A 21,012-nucleotide genomic window follows, 5' to 3' on the forward strand; every position below is an offset into this window, starting at 1 on the left:
ACATTTCTCAAACTGTGGTATGCAGACCATAAGAGGTCCCGGAAATCTGCTCTTCTGATTATACACTGCTACAAGAAAAAATCAAATAAATTCTGCATCACACATTATAGATAAGAATCTGAAACTGGTATTGATTGTATAGATTACACACACTCTAATATCTCATGTAGATAGATGTATAAAACATTAATGATGGCCATCATCCATACTGTGAGAAATGAATTGTTCCACTGAATATTCGGTGTTCTCCCACTTGCGACAGTCCGATTAGTGACAGGAACTGTTAACTGTCCTATGAACGACCGATTCGATCTGTTAACTGCGCTATGAGTCACCGATTCGTTCATACTAAGATAATGGAAGAAGACAAGGTTCTCTCTTCTTTAACTTGTTTCATGCTAATGTGATTTAGAACCTAACAAAATGTACTATGAAAAATTTCGCTCTACCTGAATTTAATACGTGAGACTGCTCTCATTACATTAACAATATTTTATACGTTTTTCCTAATATTATATTTTTGAATTAATTTCTATGAATACACTGACTATACCAAGGGGAAAACTAACTAAATATTTAGAGTAGCTCCGCCTTTGTCTATGATTCTAATATAATTAAAAATTTCATGTTAAAATGATGCGGAGCATAAGTTTAGATTGAATATGAGTAGTATTGGCCCCACTTTACCTAACTCTTAATTATCCAATTTTGGGTCCCCATGGACCATAGTGAATGAATCAGGGATGCTTTGGCCCGGGATTGCGTCACCTATTGAAATTTTGCTTATGCTTATTCAGGGGCCATGCACGATGGTACGAATGAATCAGAGGTACATTGGCCAGGCTATGACGTCATTGAATTGGGAGTATTGAATCAGATGTCATGATGATTCTTTAAAATTACTAAAAATATGTTCTTGATGATTCATTACGTTATGAAATAGTACAGGTTTACGAATGCTTTTTATTTTCGTTCCCTTTTATGGCATAAAATTTGGAGATTGTTGTCCATGGACTAACACTGGTGCAAATGAAATCTTTAGTTTTACGTCCCACGATTATGCCAGCTAGGCTAAAGGAGACGGTGACGATAAAAAATGAAGGAAAGTGTGGGAGAAAATTGGAGCATAATGTTGTCCACCACAAAACTATTTTCGAGGAGTTTAAATCAGGGACCACATACAGCAGAGGTGAACGCTCTACCACTAAGCCACCGCACCTTTACTGGTATGAATGAATTAGAGGTAGTTGGTTCGAGCTAATATGTTCGTTTGACGTCACTGAACTGGGATTTTTAGCTTGGAGCTTATGATGGCTTGTTTCGTTCCCTTTTATGGGTATAAAATTACCAAAACAAGATTTGATTTCTTTCTTGATGATCTATTACATTATGAATTAGTAGAGCCCAGTAATAGTATAAATTAGTATTAGTATTAATATGAAACTCGAAAACTTTGGAGTTCCTTTGTGGCTAACCGGTTAGCGTATGCGCCTTTAACGTGGGAGACCAGAGTTCGATTCCCGGAAGGAGCTCATGCGGTTCGGATTTTACGTTAATTAGTAGGTTCTATTTTCGCTGCTGAACTTTGGGAGGAATACTTGATTTGTTGTTGTTATCCCTTTGACGAGATGGACTCACACTGGTGCAAATGAAATCTTTAGTTTTACGTCCCATGCTTATGCCGGTTTGATAAAGGAGACGGTGACGATGAAAAATGAATGAAAGTATGGGAGAAAATTGGAGTATCCCGATCATAATGTTGCCCACCACAAATCTACTTTGCGGTGTTTGAACTAGGGACCCCATACAGCAGAGGTGAACGCTCTACCACTGAGCCACAGCGCTCTCTACTTGTGCGGATGAATTAGAGGTATTTATATTGTATTCGTTTGTGGATTAAATAAAACTGTTGGAAAGATTTAAAAAGATTCTTTCTGCATTGACTTATAATCATATGTTGAAAAGGAAACGTCAACTATATCGTGTTACATATGCTTACGTATTCGTTGTCACAGTATCGTTGGCATTGTTTGTTCGAACAAGTACGATGTTTAATTGTCAAATAGTGTGTAATGGTTTACTTTGGAAAGATACAGGAGTTCATTTCATATCATAAGAGATGGGTATATTGATGCATCCTTTTAAAATTTGACAGGGGTCCACCCCCCACCCCACCCCACCCCCTTCAATTTAAGCATTTATAGGATCTCAATATGTATCATGATAAATTTCGGTGGTCCTTTCATGCGTACAAAGTAGTACAACTATGTGTTCGGTTATTGACTTAGTCCGTTTCCTTTGATGAGTATCAATGATTGATTTTGGAGCCTTATTACGTTATATGATTATTTGGTGGCGTACTTAAGATTATTCCTTAAATTTGATATGTACTTCCGGATCCATTTCGTTTCATCTTAGGGATGAACATGGATATCTTACATATGCTGATTACTATGTTATAGACATTGCAATCGTCCTGAGTTCGATTTTTGGTGCTAGTTTCAGGAAAATGTTGAGTTGAACGCCCTCGTGGCTAAGGGAGACGACGATGATGAGAAATGATAGGACGAAACAGGAGAAAACATGAACTTACTTGCTTGCAGATTGAAGCAGGGACTTCACACATTAGAGACAAGCGCTGAGACACCGTGCCCTATTTGGTGTGAGCAATTTTACGTATGAAAACAAACATGGATATGTTATATTACATTAAACATTTCTGCTCGTTGTTACGCATACGAGATTGTTGTGAAATTGCAGAATCTGCTTTTACGAAGAGTATAATATCACTTCGTTTATTGAATATCTCTAAGAGGTGTAAAGGAGGAACGATTCCGAACCTGGTTAATAACATTAATTTATATCGTTTTTTGTTCGCAGATTAAATAAAAATGATGCAAAGTTAAAAAAAAAGCTTCTTCGTGCATTGGCTTATAATCGTATGTTTAGAAGCAAACGTCAGCTATATCGTGTTACATGTGCTTACGTATTCGTTGTCAGTATCATTGCATATTGAACATATACAGTATTTAATGTCAATGGTTTACTTTGAAAGGATATATTTATTTTGAGATGAATAAAAGGGATGGGATGATGTGATTTTGGACCTAGTTAGTACCTTTCGTATCCGTTCGTGGATTAAATAAAAAGATGACTCTTTGCTTAAATCTGATTAGTTCATTGTTCGAGCGATTTTTAAAAACGCTTAGCGTTTGTTGATCAGTAAGCGCTTCATTGATGGAAACAATGTTGCCAGATTTTGAAAATCTAAACTGCTCCGATTCTTTTTCGAAACGGTCCCGCTGAGTGCAAGAATTTTCAAAACTAAAAATTTTGAAAAACTAAAAATTTTCAAACTAAAAAAATTTTAAACTTTTCAAAACAAAAAATTTTTCGAACTAAAAATTTCAAATCAAAAAAATTAAACAAAAATTGTCAAACAAAAATTTCAAACTAAAAGATTTCAAATAAAAAGTTTGAAACAAATTTTGAAAATCTAAAAATTTTAAAACTAAAAAATAAAATCAAACTTTCTGGAACGAATTTTTTTAAACTTAAAATTTTCGAACTTAAGATTTCAAACCGAATTTGAAAACTAAAAACTTTTCGAACCAAATTTTCAAACGAATTTTTTCGAACTCAGAAAGTTTCAAACTTAAAACTTGCAAATCAAAATTTCAAACTAAAAGTTTTCGATCTAAAATTTTGAACTAAAAAATTCGAACTCAAAGTTCTCACTAAATATTTTCGAACTCAGAAAGTTGTAAAATCAAAATTTGAAACTCAAGTTTCGAATTAAAAATATTTTCGAACTACAATTATCAAACTCAAACTTTTCGAAAATCTTAACAGAGATTGAAAGTGATCACCTAAACAGATTACATCGTAGATTGTGAATTGTTGCTAAAGTTGAAAGTGCAGTCAGTTTAATGACTTTTATTTTACTGATTTGAATTTAAATTATCTTGGAGAAGTATTCAGGATTAAATTTGATATATGATGATGAACCGTTTGGCTAGTCATTTATTTTGTAACGGAACATTGAAATGAAGTCTCAAGCTCATCTCATAAGACAAACTGTCTAGTCAGCGAGCCAAAGACCGTTGGTAAGCCGTAACTTTTAGTAATGTAACATAGTTTATGGTTTTAAGATTTATATTGTCTTGGGAACGATTGAGTTCGTTTATGTAATGAACCCGTTGGCCAGCCATAGCCTGATTTCACATCGTAGCTCATGAAAGCAATCTTGTTGTAGTTGTTTTAGCCGTGACCATTTTTTCTGGACGTAGCCTGTACGATCACCAGGAATGAAATACTACTTAGTTTAGCGACCATTAAGACGTGATTTAATAAATATTAGCCACATTAACACTTGAACTTGTATGAAACGAATAACAGCTTACTGGTCAAAGCACAGAACGAACAAAATGCTAAGATGGACAGAATTTCATTCATGTGACGTCAAGCACTGAAGTATTTCCTTACCTCTCACTCCTCTCACTTGAAGGACAAGGTGCTAATCAGCATTTTCCAGGTTGAATGCATTACAATAAAAAAAATCTTTCCTTAAGCCCATTTGAGATTTCAGTGTCTAAGTCCTGGTTCGATTTTTGGCGTTATTATTACGGGTTTAAGTACACAACCCACAGAAGTACGGTCAAGTCTTATACAGCCTAAGGTCATAAACGCTTTCCATCTTATCTTATACGTAAAATAGAAACAAATATTTGGTGTTTATAGCTACATTTATGATGATTCGAATTTCACTTTGAACTGTAGGTCCACGTCCTATACAGCCTCGATATTGTTAAGACAACATAAAACATTTATGGTGGTTCAGATTTTATCGTCAGTCTAGGAACACAAGATTTACGTCCTCGGTACTGTCAAGAGAACAAAAAACACTCGTGGTGGTTCAGAGAAATTAAATTAAATCTTTGAGTTTTACGTCTTACGGTTATGCTAACTAGGCTAAAGAAGACGATGATGCTGAGAAATAAATGTAATGTTTGATTAAATATAGTGGGGAGACCCCTGAGAAAACTCACGCACACGGCTTTTTGTTCACTACAAAGCAACTTGGCGTTAGCTAAGATCGAACCAGCGACCTTACACACCTCTGTCATTGAGTCATCACGACGTAAAACAGATAATGAATCACTTAACATGAAACAAGCAAGGTCACTGAGTTGAGGAAGATCATTTTGCAGGCCTCAGCTTTTTCTCGAGGAGCAAATACCACAACAAAAATTTAAAAACCATTCATGAAAAAGACTGTTTGAAAAAAAATGAAATCTGTGAGTTTTACGTCCCACGGTTATGCCGGTTAGGCTAAAGGAGACGGTGATTATGAGAAATGAATGAAATGGTGGAATGAAGAAAGTGGGAGGAAACGGGAGAACCCCGAGAAAACCCACGCACACGGTGTTTGTCCACCACAAAGTTCACTTGGCGGGAGCAGGGTTTGAACCCGGGACCCCATGCACTAAAAAGACTGTTGTTTAGACTAACATCACGCACACACACACACACACACAAACACACAATGTTGTTTATTACAGTACATACTGATTACATTTTTAAATACAAATGTATTAATATTACTTGTATTGATTTCAATGAAAATGTAATTAAGTTTTAGCAGTAGGCACAGACTGTTCGTGCAGTACTTTTATCGTATAAAACTTCACTTAAAATAGTGAACGTCAGCAGGATCAAACTAGAATCCTTTTCGCATTAGATGCACTTGTTCACTTTTATGAAATTGTTTTCCAGCCGGAATCGATCTTCTTATGAATGTTATTTAATACAAATCACTCGTATTACAGCACCACGGTACAAACAATATGAGATCAAAACGATAAATCGTTCATTTCTTTTACACAAGGAAAGCCGAACCATGGTATCGTAACAGCTTTTTTTTCTTTCTTCATTTACAATCTTATGAGGGAAGCTCTTCCACCATAGTAAATTGAATTCAATGTAGCATCATTCACTACTGGCAAGATCTTTCATGAAATAAGTAACATGATAATCCTATGAGAACGACGGGAAGCACTCTAAAGGAATCGAACCGAAGACCTCTTGCACCAGAAAAAATTGGATTCAATGCAACATTATAGCATCACTAGGTAACACGGTAATCACTATTGCAGTAAATGACAAGTTCAATGTTACAAGCACGGGACTGATATCTTAGTAACTAAGCACCAGTAACACAATTTAAAGAGAGAGAGAATGCAATATAACAAAGCTGAATGATGCCATAAAGAAAAACTGCAAATTCTGTCATTCTTCATCTATGACAAAGAAACTAAGATACTGAAGTAATGAAATTCATTTCGTTACGAAACTTGAGCAAGAAGCCGCTTCACTCTTTCGTCATTTTCGCCTTCGCATGTGATTTTTTAAATGCAATTTCAATATGACAGAAGCTGACTTAATATTTTAAAGGGTTTGGCAATGTAAATGGAAAATTGGTTCATTGCTTTTAACAACTAAGCAGATGTTGATTTTGAGGTCCGAGTTCCCAGCTCGTAAGATATGAATCGCTGTACTAAACGAAATATATCCTTTTCTTAAAGTTCTAATCGATCCGTGGTTCGACTCCAGGTAAGGAAACACACATTTTTGTTTGTTCTATCGCAGGATGTCTTAACATTTGATGGTTCAGATTTCATCTTATTTCGCTAAACTAAGTAGTATTTCAATCCTGGTGATCGTACAGGCTATGTCCAGAAAAAATGGTCACGGCTACAACAACTACAACAAGATTGCTTTCATGAGCTACGATGTGAAATCAGGCTATGGCTGGCCAACGGGTTCATTACATAAACGAACTCAATCGTTCTCAAGACAATATAAATCTTAAAACCATAAACTATGTTACATTACTAAAAGTTACGGCTTACCAACGGTCTTTGGCTCGCTGACTAGACAGTTTGTCTTATGAGATGAGCTTGAGACTTCATTTCAATGTTCCGTTACAAAATAAATGACTAGCCAAACGGTTCATCATCATATATCAAATTTAATCCTGAATACTTCTCCAAGATAATTTAAATTCAAATCAGTAAAATAAAAGTCATTAAACTGACTGCACTTTCAACTTTAGCAACAATTCACAATCTACGATGTAATCTGTTTAGGTGATCACTTTCAATCTCTGTTAAGATTTTCGAAAAGTTTGAGTTTGATAATTGTAGTTCGAAAATATTTTTAATTCGAAACTTGAGTTTCAAATTTTGATTTTACAACTTCCTGAGTTCGAAAATTTTTAGTGAGAACTTTGAGTTCGAATTTTTTAGTTCAAAATTTTAGATCGAAAACTTTTAGTTTGAAATTTTCATTTGCAAGTTTTAAGTTTGAAACTTTCTGAGTTCGAAAAAATTCGTTTGAAAATTTGGTTCGAAAAGTTTTTAGTTTTCAAATTCGGTTTGAAATCTTAAGTTCGAAAATTTTAAGTTTAAAAAAATTCGTTCCAGAAAGTTTGATTTTATTTTTTAGTTTTAAAATTTTTAGATTTTCAAAATTTGTTTGAAACTTTTTATTTGAAATCTTTTAGTTTGAAATTTTTGTTTGACAATTTTTGTTTAATTTTTTTGATTTGAGATTTTTTGTTCGAAAAATTTTTTGTTTTGAAAAGTTTAAATTTTTTTTAGTTTGAAAATTTTTAGTTTTTCAAAATTTTTAGTTTTGAAAATTCTTGCACTCAGCGGAACCATTTCGAAAAAGAATCGGAGCAGTTTAGATTTTCAAAATCTGGCAACATTGTTTCCATCAATGAAGCGCTTACTGATCAACAAACGCTAAGCGTTTTTAAAAATCGCTCGAACAATGAACTAATCAGATTTAAGCAAAGTCATCTTTTTATTTAATCCACGAACGGATACGAAAGGTACTAACTAGGTCCAAAATCACATCATCCCATCCCTTTTATTCATCTCAAAATAAATATATCCTTTCAAAGTAAACCATTGACAATTAAATACTGTATATGTTCAATATGCAATGATACTGACAACGAATACGTAAGCACATGTAACACGATATAGCTGACGTTTGCTTCTAAACATACGATTATAAGCCAATGCACGAAGAAGCTTTTTTTTTAACTTTGCATCATTTTTATTTAATCTGCGAACAAAAAACGATATAAATTAATGTTATTAACCAGGTCCGGAATCGTTCCTCCTTTACACCTCTTAGAGATATTCAATAAACGAAGTGATATTATACTCTTCGTAAAAGCAGATTCTACAATTTCACAACAATCTCGTATGCGTAACAACGAGCAGAAATGTTTAATGTAATATAACATATCCATGTTTGTTTTCATACGTAAAATTGCTCACACCAAATAGGGCACGGTGTCTCAGCGCTTGTCTCTAATGTGTGAAGTCCCTGCTTCAATCTGCAAGCAAGTAAGTTCATGTTTTCTCCTGTTTCGTCCTATCATTTCTCATCATCGTCGTCTCCCTTAGCCACGAGGGCGTTCAACTCAACATTTTCCTGAAACTAGCACCAAAAATCGAACTCAGGACGATTGCAATGTCTATAACATAGTAATCAGCATATGTAAGATATCCATGTTCATCCCTAAGATGAAACGAAATGGATCCGGAAGTACATATCAAATTTAAGGAATAATCTTAAGTACGCCACCAAATAATCATATAACGTAATAAGGCTCCAAAATCAATCATTGATACTCATCAAAGGAAACGGACTAAGTCAATAACCGAACACATAGTTGTACTACTTTGTACGCATGAAAGGACCACCGAAATTTATCATGATACATATTGAGATCCTATAAATGCTTAAATTGAAGGGGGTGGGGTGGGGTGGGGGGTGGACCCCTGTCAAATTTTAAAAGGATGCATCAATATACCCATCTCTTATGATATGAAATGAACTCCTGTATCTTTCCAAAGTAAACCATTACACACTATTTGACAATTAAACATCGTACTTGTTCGAACAAACAATGCCAACGATACTGTGACAACGAATACGTAAGCATATGTAACACGATATAGTTGACGTTTCCTTTTCAACATATGATTATAAGTCAATGCAGAAAGAATCTTTTTAAATCTTTCCAACAGTTTTATTTAATCCACAAACGAATACAATATAAATACCTCTAATTCATCCGCACAAGTAGAGAGCGCTGTGGCTCAGTGGTAGAGCGTTCACCTCTGCTGTATGGGGTCCCTAGTTCAAACACCGCAAAGTAGATTTGTGGTGGGCAACATTATGATCGGGATACTCCAATTTTCTCCCATACTTTCATTCATTTTTCATCGTCACCGTCTCCTTTATCAAACCGGCATAAGCATGGGACGTAAAACTAAAGATTTCATTTGCACCAGTGTGAGTCCATCTCGTCAAAGGGATAACAACAACAAATCAAGTATTCCTCCCAAAGTTCAGCAGCGAAAATAGAACCTACTAATTAACGTAAAATCCGAACCGCATGAGCTCCTTCCGGGAATCGAACTCTGGTCTCCCACGTTAAAGGCGCATACGCTAACCGGTTAGCCACAAAGGAACTCCAAAGTTTTCGAGTTTCATATTAATACTAATACTAATTTATACTATTACTGGGCTCTACTAATTCATAATGTAATAGATCATCAAGAAAGAAATCAAATCTTGTTTTGGTAATTTTATACCCATAAAAGGGAACGAAACAAGCCATCATAAGCTCCAAGCTAAAAATCCCAGTTCAGTGACGTCAAACGAACATATTAGCTCGAACCAACTACCTCTAATTCATTCATACCAGTAAAGGTGCGGTGGCTTAGTGGTAGAGCGTTCACCTCTGCTGTATGTGGTCCCTGATTTAAACTCCTCGAAAATAGTTTTGTGGTGGACAACATTATGCTCCAATTTTCTCCCACACTTTCCTTCATTTCTTATCGTCACCGTCTCCTTTAGCCTAGCTGGCATAATCGTGGGACGTAAAACTAAAGATTTCATTTGCACCAGTGTTAGTCCATGGACAACAATCTCCAAATTTTATGCCATAAAAGGGAACGAAAATAAAAAGCATTCGTAAACCTGTACTATTTCATAACGTAATGAATCATCAAGAACATATTTTTAGTAATTTTAAAGAATCATCATGACCTCTGATCCAATACTCCCAATTCAATGACGTCATAGCCTGGCCAATGTACCTCTGACTCATTCGTACCATCGTGCATGGCCCCTGAATAAGCATAAGCAAAATTTCAATAGGTGACGTAATCCAGGGCCAAAGCATCCCTGATTCATTCACTATGGTCCATGGGGACCCAAAATTGGATAATTAAGAGTGCGGTAAAGTAACCCCGTTACTACTATATGTTTATGGCATAAGAAAGAAATCAGAAAGAGGTAGGGGCGCCCGAAGAAAATTTTCTAGGGAGGGGCATCTTCATGGTTGCTGTATCACGTCTGGTATATCTGGTATTTAATATACGTGGTTTGCTATATTACGTATACATTTTCGTGAGCCAGGGGAGCGATCCCTGCCTTCCTATCGGGCGCCCATGGAAATAGGGTGTTCACCACTTGAGGATATCAAAGAAATCTGAAAACACGGTGTATTCGAAGAAATTATTACACAAGTTACAAATTTCTCGCAGGTCTTAATAGTTCGTTTAGTTATAAGGGATTATTTCAGATTGCTATAAGACAAGCTTTTATGTATAAGTCAAAACAAGGGAAGAAGACACATTAAGCAATTAGTTTACGTTTAGTAGCTTACAATATGGGGGAAGGTAGTTTAAAGAGTTTGTTTACCTTTTAGATTGTTTAGAGAGAACTGCATTGTAATTGGTTAATAGCCAATCAGATGTAAGGGATCTCAAAAGCGGTTTTTTATCATTGACTTTTTTTTTTATTTTATTCACAGTGTCTTAGAAAGTCTAAAAAGTAGATAGTTGGCGAAACAGTTACACGTTTAAGTTTTTTTCAAAATAAAATATATTACTGTGCTCAGTGAGTAATTAGATTTGAATCAAATTAAGTACAGAAAACAGAACTTTGAAGAAAGGGGATATTACAAATGGATTTTCAATAATTACATAGGAATACACTTTTCATGGAAATATCCCTGTTGTCTCGTTATTTGATGTGTTTTATGTCAAATCTAACTTAAAATTAAAATAAGTTTTATTTGCACTCACAGTAGAGGAAACATATATTTGAAGAACAGTATCACTGGCACGTACATATTTCATACCATGGTTGTTCGGGCACTAATAACGCCAGAGGCAAACATATCTTACGAGATGGAATCATATCCTCTTCCATCATCTCAGTGTAAATGAATCGGTCGCTCATAGGACAGATAACAGTTCCTGTCGCTAATAGAACTGTCACTTCTGGGACTAATTCGAATATTCGGCATACTGTATTCTTGTCGAATGTACTGAATACTTAGATCTAGTGATAGGCAAATTCCCGGGAAGATATTTTTCCGGAATATTCCCTGGGAAGCTTTCCAAAAATGGAACTTTTCCGGGAAATTATGTACAATCACAAAGAAAATTGCTTTCTTTTACTATATTATGATTTCAAAGCCAGATTCGTTTTTCTAGCACAGTATATTATTACTGTTGTCTCCAGAGGATTCTTTAAAATGTATATTCTGCACGGTATTATGTTATTTTATTAATATTTTATTATATTTAGAGAGTACACATAAATGTATATTTACTTACAATATATTCTATGCAAGTAAATATGAGGACGTTAAATATAAGTAATCGTAGGATGTTAAACTGAAAGATTTCATTTAATTTCTTTTACTGAAATTGATGTGACGTAGAAACTGATACGTTTCCTGTTTATTATTACAGTAGAATTCACTGAATTGTACATTGGTATTACCAAAAGATACTGTTATCAGTTTAAGGTTATCAAGAATATTTTATGTATTAATAAATTTCTTAAAATGTTCTGACAGAGAAAGTAAAAGACGCTTGCTTATGAAATTTCTATATTCTAGGATTCCCAACTATTGGGTGTGGTACCACTTTATTTGAATTTTAGTTCTTTTTTTATCTTGTTCGAACTAATGTTCAATTTAAGAGGACCTCAAGGACTACTTATAGTCCGCGGACTATACCTTGAGAAACGCTGCTCTAAAAGATTTTCAATCCTCAAGTGGCGACCCACAGAAAATTGTGTCTTTGCCTATATGGTCTTAATGGTTAAAACACATTTCACTTGTTGCTAGAAACAAAATAGTGAAACTCTTAAAACAGTTAGATATATGCTATCTAGGTGATATCTCGTATCATTTGGGGGTCCAGGGGTGTAATTGCCCCCTCTAAGTTTGACATTTGTATACATTTAATTCAATAAGACAATAATAAACCAATGAAAAACCTTTGAATATCTACTGATATCTAGCCCCCCACCCTCCCAAGCAATATCTGAAATAATGGTGCTGAGCCGGAAAGTCCTTAATAGAAAGAGAAAATAATTCTAATGATTGTTAGCATTATAATCCTACGAAATATTCATCTTACCTTCATATAGATTGATCACTTTTAACGACATAAAATAACGAATCTTTAAAAATACAAATAAATATAAGTAACTATGCATATTACTAATTGTTGTTACAGATTTTTTAAACAAGTAACAAACACTTTCTCAATTTGTTATTCTAGATCCTAGCTGTTAACAACCTGAATATTTTATGAATCGTTCTTCTAAAAATGAAAAATGAAATTTTTGAGTTTTATGTCCACGATCATGCCGATTAGGCTAAAGGAGACGGTAATGATTAGAAATGAATGAAATGAAGAAAGTGGGAGGAAACGGGAGAACCCCGTGGAAGCCCACGCACACGGTGTTTGTCCGCCACAAAGTTCACTTGGCGCAAATTGGGATCAAACCAGGGACCCTAAGCACTAGAGGTAAACGCTCTACCACTGAGCCACCGTGGCCCCAGAATCGTTTTCGTAGTATCCACAACTAAAACATAAGACATGTAAATTATCTAGTGCTAATTTACTAACAAACTAGCGAGTTTCGTTTCCCATTATGGACCTACGGTAGAATTCCAAATCAGAAATGCACATTTTTTCATAACTTTTAATCACAGTCACCCAGAATCAACTCCGTTACACTCACACTCACTCGCTCTCACCCTCAAATATTATTCATGCTCTCACCCACACTCACACTCACCCTCAAACGACTCCTTCATACTCACACTCACTGGACCTCACATTTAAATATTATTGAGGTCCTCACCTTCAATGGTCCGCCCTCTTATGTGCCAATGGTAAGTAAGGATGGCTTACATGAGGGCAAACTATAGGAGTCGAATATTTGTTCCAAACTACAAGTGTCGAATATTCTAACCAAAAGTGATAGGTATGTGTGTCAGGAAAGTCATGGTACATTTTCAACCCGTCACAGGAAATCATCGCAACAAGATATAAATGTGAAATCTTCACCAAATAAGAAGAAAACTCTCCGAGTTTCATACCTATTCAGTGCAGTTCAATGTGGCTTCCATTTGTTGCCCTGCACACATCTAAACGATATTCAAGTTCTTCCCACACACGATTAAGGACGTCTTGTGGAACAGTGTGAATAAAGTCTGTGATTGTCTGTTTTTAACTGATTAATGTCGTTGATATGTTCACTGTACACATGTTGCTTCACATAACCCCACAAGTAAAAGTCTAAGGGCTTCAGATCGAGGGATCATGGTGCCCATGGCTTGACAGAACCCGAACCTATCCATCGCTGGGAAAATGTGTATCCAGAAACTCACGACCAATGTCGACGTAGTGTGGAGGAGCGTCGTCGTATTGAAAGATGACACTTGCGGAAATTGTGGTACTGGATACAATTACATGTCAAGGTAGTTGTTTCCGTCACAGTCTGTTATGCAAAGAAAAATGGCCCTATCACTTTATCATGCATCAGGCCACACCACACGTTCACTTTAGGGATGTTACGTTCGTACTCAGCATAGGCACGAAGATTTTCAGCAGCTCATATATGCGGACGTTATGGCGATGAGTGAAAATGGAAGAAAATGAACTTTGTCAAAAGCATGGTTCTATTTGGGTCTCTGAAGCGAGTATTTGAATCGCTCCTCTAGTTTTGTTATATTTATATTATTTAAAAATCTATATTTTACACTAACTGAAATAAAATTAAATAAGACTACTTATTTTAGAGAAGAATATATTATTCAAATCAATATTTACTCATTCGTAAGTTAGCGCGACGGCTCAGTTGTAGAGCGTTCACCTCTTGCGCTTGAGTTCGCTGGTTCGGTACCAGCTCGCGCCGTTGTGGACTTTGTGGTGGATAAACACCATGAGTGTGGGTTTCCTCGGTGTTCTCCCGTTTTTTCTTACTTTCTTAATTCCACCATTTCATTCATTTCTTATCATCACCGTTTCCTTTAACGTAGCCGGCATAATCGTGGGACGTAAAACTCAAAGATTTCATTTCATTCGTAAGTTAGAAAACAAAATCACCGTACTACGAAAGTAGGAACTAAGAGAACCTGACTGTTGTTACATTAAAATTCACATCAAAAGTACTTATAACAAACAAATTGCTTTCCCTCAAAGTTACTACACATATCTTATGGAAAAATATCATTGTTTAAACTCAAAATTTCAATGTTATGCTTCTCTCAAAATTCGATTGACTCATATAGCTCCTTTATTTGCTGTTGAGAATAACGAAGGGCTACTTGAAGACATAACAGACAAAGGTGATGAAATGGACACACAAAAGCAGAGTCTTATACACACACGAACGTATCAGTAAGCTTATGCACTTATAGAGCTTTAGCATCTTATTTGCTGAATAAGGTCTGATAATTAAGTGCCTGCACCCACCTCCAAATGTGACTGAGTAATTCCCCAAAAGCATATTGTTTCAGTGTCTCACTGCAGTGTTCGCGTTAACGTGTGATAGCTTCGTGCTGAGTAACGTGCATTATTGTTTATTCTTGCACATGGATTCTAACGTGAAAATGTCTGAGTTGGAATTGGAGAGGAACAAACGTGAAATTTTTAGTGACGTTCGGAAAGAAGAGCAGGGAATACAAGAAGCCATGAAGCAGGTGTACGGCGAGAAAGCCATGAAGGAAACAGCAATATAAAACAGCTCAAACGAATTTCGGAAAGAAGAGAACGACTGACTGACGACGGGAGGATGGGGGTGGCTTATAACGAGTCGAACAGAGGAAAGCATTGTCAAAGTTTCTCAAATTGTGCGTGTAAGTCGGAGAATGACTGTGCCATTCAGAGCAGATGAAGTGAACATTGATAGAGAAAATGCGGAAAATTTTTACTGAGGACTTTCGCATGCTCGAAGTATGTATCAAAAGGATCCCAAAAGACCTCACCGTGTGTGACATCAAGTTACAGTAGAACCCCTCTAATCCGTCCCCTGTATGATTGGGGGTATTATCGAAACGCAAAAAAAAAGGCCAGATTATCAGAAAATACAGAAAAATACGGATTTACAGTAAAATAAACAATCTCTGAACTCAAAAGTTACTGCATTGTTCTCTATAGTAATAACAAACAAACGAAGAGTAAGCACTAAAAACTGCACAATACAGTGCAGAAATTATGCAAAACAAAAGACAAGATACAAGATTTGACGGAGCACTAAAGCGGAAATGCGGTAACAGATAGTAAACAACAATGCCGCTACGGCAGTAAACGACAATGGGCCTCATAAGTCACCGAAGTGTCGGGACTCGAGCATGGTCGGATCAAACAGAGTGGCAAATCAACCGAGGGCGGAAGAGAGGGGTTGTACTGTATTTTTGTTTCAGTGTAATCTCGTTAGACGAAAGTTACTGAATTAAGAACAGTCCCGTAGGTAGTGGTTTGCCTTAGGTCTGAGACCCCTTTCGACCACTTTCAGCCCTCCTGAAATCTTCAATTGTTCTTTAATATGTAGAGTATATGTATGAGTTAATGTTAGGTGAACTAAAGCAACTCCCACCAAAATAATCTCAGACCCCTGTCTCAGTATTCTAGCTACAGGTCTGTTTAAGGGAGGTAATAACAGCAAACGGATCAATCACGGTTACCACGAATCGTTATTGTTGAGTGATTTTGTGCACTCAAATTATTTACTGATCGGATAGGTTGATTCGATAGTTGGGTAACACTACTTAGGGCAAGGCGGTGATATCCTGTTTTTCTTACTATTATTCATATGTTGTCACTGGTTCCTTGCTGTTCCTAATTCGCATGGATGTAGTTTTTACTAGGTGTCGTTGCAGTTCGATCCACATAGCATTACTGAGCGAGCGTCGGCGAGTGAAGGCGGGTTAGAGCCCCGCAGAGCACGTTGTTTTCTGTCTTTCGTTCTTGGGAACTGTAACTGCAACTGCTGGAACCTTTTCGGATGAATCAGTTAATGTCACTGCCTTGCCTAAAGTAAAAACTTGCCGATAGTTGATTTGAATTTTAGTGTCCTGTTTAGGACTGAAGCTATATTGAGAAGTGGAAATAAAGTTTAACGTGAGATCTGTTTCAACAGTTTTCTGGACTTGTTATTCTGATAACATTGGGTTCTGGGATTTCTTTTAAGCAGGTTTTTAATGTATCATTGAGTTTGGAGTCCATATATATGATGTAATTAGTTTAGCCGTTGTATTGTTTCTATTTCGACTTTAATAACTTCTCACAAAGGAAAACTAGTAACGTTAAATATATTTGGTTTGGTTCAAGTAGGCTACGTCTGGGCAGAGCCGAGATACAAGCATGGGACGTTGAAACAAGGAGTCACCGATATTTGTTAACAGAACATCCGAAAAGTGAATAACTTCAGTACAGATGAGAAATACAAAAGTAACTCATGAACATGTAGACGTATAAGCGATTTATGAGTACCTTTCACAACAAGGGTGCAAATCTTCACACGTAGATCATAATATATTTTACAGAGTACAGATAAACTGAGAAATAGATTGCGTAACGTTATCCAATATGATCTACAACACCTACCAACAGAATATGTACACTAAGGGAAAAAAGGAAGTGAACAATAGTGAACACTATATTTCTATGGTCTTAAAAGAGAGTATCCGAAAAGATCATCATCATCTCCACTTCATTACACAAAGTGTGATATAACACAATATAATGTTATACACAATTTTTATAGGGAAAAATTTAGGATACAACTGTATATTACGTTATGTTGATATCTGTACTTCGACATTCGACCTCTTGTTATTTACACTAAATGGTTAAATATCCAATACCTTATTTACAAGGACGCCCATGTTGTGGTTTCCAAGGGGGGGCAAGCATAAGCGACATTTCAAATGTAGTCTCAAATTTTGCGGTAACTATTCTAAAAAATCTATTGGGTTTCGATCTTCGAAGCACAATTTCGTCTAAAGGGGGGGCGAGTGTCCCCTTGCCCCCTGATGGGCGCCCTTGCTTATTTATTGTTTCATTTGGTCTTCACTAGCAGACTCGGATGTAGGGTTGTAAGATAATATGCAATATATGTGGGCATACTAACAATTTTGACTGGATTTGCAAGATCCGGGAAATTAGTTAATTAGCTGCTCATATTAATTATATTAACAGCACACAACGAAAACTGACAGATAATAATCTTCAAAATTTTTAAATTTTTTTTAGATAAACAATAAATTACAACTATTTTCAGTGATAGTTGCAGATATTTGATCAAAACTAAATTCAGAATTAAATTCCAGTTTTTACCTAACTTTTACACAGCAAATATATATATATATATATATATATATATATATATATATATATATATATATATATATATATATATATATATATATATATATATATATATTTACAAAATTGTCTTTTTCTTCTGATAATTCTACGTAAACTCGATCGTTAACAGAAAATTGAAAAAAATAGATCTAGGTCCACTAGCCATTTTGGTAAGCATACGCCATTTCATGTATATACATAATAAAATAAACAGGGTACGGAGAATAACAAAATTATATAAGGTACAATTGTTCTGACAGTTAAATTAACAACATTAACATAAGAGGTATCAGAAAACTAAAAGATTACCGATATATAGATACACTTTAACTGAGCCATAATCAAAAGTTCAGTTCTTGTAATCTAAATCAATAACAACTAAATGGAAAATGTACTTAGCATAAATAAAATCAACAAAGAACATGTTTTAAAGCAATGATATTGTTTTAGAATGGCATTGGGCTACTTAATGTCGTGTAACTATTGTACAATTATTAAATGCCTTGCAATTATCTTTCGTAAATATTTACATTTCGAATTTTTAACTTTTTCTAAAATTTTTCATCTTTTTAAACTACACTTTTTGCACTATTTTAACCAACATTTTGAACCTAAAACTCCTAGGTGTAACAATTAGGTATTTTTCACACTTTTATGGTTTATATCCGGGTAAATGTGAGCTTCTGAATGATCTTTCCACGTATATCAGGGTGGAGTATTTATCTTGATATCCTCTTGTAACTTTTGAATTAATGGATATAAAACATTGACATTTCATACCCTGCAAATATCGACAGGGAGACACTGTTTCACATTTTCTATAATGCCACTAGATTAACAATGTTGCCAACCCAACATTAAGTTATGCTCTTAGAACTGGTAATGCGTCAGGTTATTGCATATTTCAAATCTACATGCGAAAGGAAAACTTACAATTTTACACGTATTATGCAATATTGCAAACTAAGGACACTACAGTGTCACAAATATAAAAGAGCAGCCAAATTTTCGAGGATTCTATAACAGTAATAAAGCAAGTGAGACGGGCTAAGTAGCGCATATCCAAAATACTATAGAATACCACGGTCATCATATGTAGACGTACAAGTAGAAATAACGAAATTAAAAACTCGACCTTTTCCAAAGCACTACAGACGTGTTCAAATTATTAGACTCACTCTCGAAAAATGCAAAGTTGATGTAGAAGTCCTAATTTCAGAGTTCTAGAATATTTAATTTAATAGTTAACCATCAATATAGGACCCTTCATCTGTTTACTGTATAGTTGAAGTAGGGATGGTATCGAGACGAGACGAGACGAGACTTTGTATAGTCTTGGTCTCGTCTTGGTTGATAAATAGCGGTCTCGGTCTCGATCTCGTCTCGAGTCAAAAATCGCCGTCTCGGTCTCGTCTCGGTCAACAGATGCTTGTCTCGGTCTCGAAGGCCAAGTCTCGGTCTCGTCTCGAAAGTCTCGAAATAAATAGTATGAAATTAAATTTGTGAAGGTATTATTATCGTACAGTCTGCCGTTTCCGGTTCTTACTTTTTGCCTTCATTCTTGACAGAATTATTGTATGATGTACTTCTTCGTAGCCAAATTGCTAACGCTAATGCTTTCTATGCGTGTGTTCCGGGTTCAATCATCAGTGGGTATAACATACCTGGAATAAAACCCGAATAGTATCCCATATTTCACTATCAGCAATAGACTTTGTTTCAAATAGCCTCAGTACTGCCTATACAATTAAACTCTATTGAATTAACTCCAGTACTATACAGTAGTTTATTTACTTCCTTTGAATCAGAATTGTTCAATATCTCGTAACGGATAACGCAACACATAGCAGTACGAATGTATTTAATCGTACCGAAATTGAAATTTTACAATTTCTCAGTTATTATCCAAAACACTCTGCTTTGATTGTCATTTTGAAAACAGAATATAACGTTCATTATCTTAGCAAATAGAGTAAATTATTACTACCATATATTTTGTTTCAAATTGATCAATTGCTTTATTACCGTTTCACATCTCAGTGTTTAATTGACACTTTAAAACAGGCACTTCCTTAACCTTATGGTGGGAGCTACTGCACTCATCTTTGCTATCTGTGGTCTCGGGTTGGATCACCAAACAAGTTAGATTCAAAGTCTTAAGTTTCGTATAGTTCGCGTCTCACTTTAAGTGCATTCTGTTTCTTATACAAGTTTATGAGATCGTAATGTATTATATAAGCATATATCCAGTGCCGTAACATAGATTAAGCTTATTTCTGAGTTATCAGCGGTGCATGGGCCGCGGTGGCTCAGTGGTAGAGCGTTCACCACTGGTGCTTGGGGTCCCTGGTTCGATCCCAATCCCCGCCAAGTAAACTTTGTAGTAGACAAGCACAGTGTGCGTAGTTTTCCTCGGGGTTCTCCCGTTTCCTCCCACTTTCTTCATTCCACCATTTCATTCATTACTCATCATCACCGTCTCCTTTAGCCTAACCGGCATAATAGTGGGACGTAAAACTCAAAAATTTCATTTCATTTTTCTCACCAGTGCATGTGATCTTTATTCGAGAATAATCATGCGTTCATTACGTTGAAATTTTATATTGCTTGAAAATTACTTGCGAAACATGAACATACATATTATGTAAGTATATACGTAGGTAATTCGAGCTATATGTATCTATTTTCTCTGTCCCGGCAAAACAAGTGATACTTAACTTTCTAGTTTTCTTTTGTATTAATTTTCGTATTTTTGCTGCATTATGAAGGATCAAATTTGTTTTTCGCTGTATGAATTTCGTTAAATTTTGAATCTGTTTTCACCCTACCTTGCCTAGTAAAAGTTATATATATACATGAACTTTAGAGGTAGACTATGCTAAGTCATTTTTTGGTCGAAATTGAGTTAAGAATACTTTTTTAATAGACTATGTTCTTTCTAGTGATGTAACAATGTAAGTCTAAAAGCATCCTATTACTTTGTAACTACTTAGTATAGTTTGAAAACAGTACTGTATGTCTTACTTAAGGAACTGGTTTTTCGCTTCTCTTGTAAAATTACGAAATTATGACTTGGTTTAGTTTACCTCTGAGGTCCAGATATAATAAAATCATAGCCATAATCATAATCAACCATTGTCAATCCACTGCTGGATGAAGGTCTTTCCAAGTCTTCTCCACAACTATCTATCTTGAGCAATTCTTTTTCAGGTTATTCTCCAGTTGTTCTTGATTTCGT

The sequence above is a fragment of the Thermobia domestica genome, chromosome 10 (genome assembly GCF_964235325.1).
Source record: "Thermobia domestica chromosome 10, izTheDome1.hap1.1, whole genome shotgun sequence".
In the NCBI taxonomy this organism is placed as follows: domain Eukaryota; kingdom Metazoa; phylum Arthropoda; class Insecta; order Zygentoma; family Lepismatidae; genus Thermobia; species Thermobia domestica.